Genomic DNA, 656 nt, shown 5'->3' with positions numbered 1-656 from the left:
TTAAGAGGCCAAATATTGAGTCAACCCAATTTGAATTGAAACTAGTGATATTTCAAATGTTACAAACGGTGGGCCAATTCAGTGGTATGGCCACAAAAGATCCACATATCCACATTCAATTGTTTATGGAGGTGAGTGATTCATTCAAGATAGCCGGTGTGACTGAAGACGCATTGAGGTTGAATTTGTTTTCGTTCTCGTTGCGAGATCGAGCATGAATATAGCTCAATTCATTGCCACCAAGTTCCATATCTACATGGCAAGAATTAGCAGAGAGATTTTTAGTTAAGCATTTCCTGCCTAGCAAGAACGCTAAGTTGAGGAATGAGATCACAACTTTCCAACAACTGGATGATGTGTCTTTGCATGAGGCTTGGGAGCGATTCAAGGAGTTGCTTCGTAAGTGTCTTCATCATGGGACTTTTCATTGCATCCAGTTGGAGACATTCTATAATAGTCTCAATGCACATACAAGATTGATGATAGATGCTTCTGCGAATGGTGCAATTTTTTCTAAGTCTTATAATGAGGCTTATGAGATCATCGAGAGGATTGCAAGCAATAACTATAAATGGCTAACAAATCAAACAGCTTTAGGAAGACGTGTAGCTTGAGTTCATGAAGTTGATGCTCTCACTTCGTTCTCAGCTCAGGTA

The 656-nt window shown here is 39.6% G+C and overlaps 1 non-coding gene across 1 annotated transcript; it reads right to left on the bottom strand.

The window, feature by feature from the left end:
• Positions 1–314: 314 nt before the first annotated feature.
• Positions 315–423, bottom strand: LOC128289596 (small nucleolar RNA R71). Its single transcript, XR_008279241.1, has one exon. It is a non-coding gene; the product is annotated as a small nucleolar RNA R71 (small nucleolar RNA).
• Between the last annotated feature and the right edge of the window lie 233 nt (positions 424–656).

This window comes from Gossypium arboreum, chromosome 2, assembly GCF_025698485.1.
Source record: "Gossypium arboreum isolate Shixiya-1 chromosome 2, ASM2569848v2, whole genome shotgun sequence".
Classification (NCBI taxonomy): domain Eukaryota; kingdom Viridiplantae; phylum Streptophyta; class Magnoliopsida; order Malvales; family Malvaceae; genus Gossypium; species Gossypium arboreum.
This window is presented reverse-complemented; position numbering and strand designations above follow the sequence as displayed.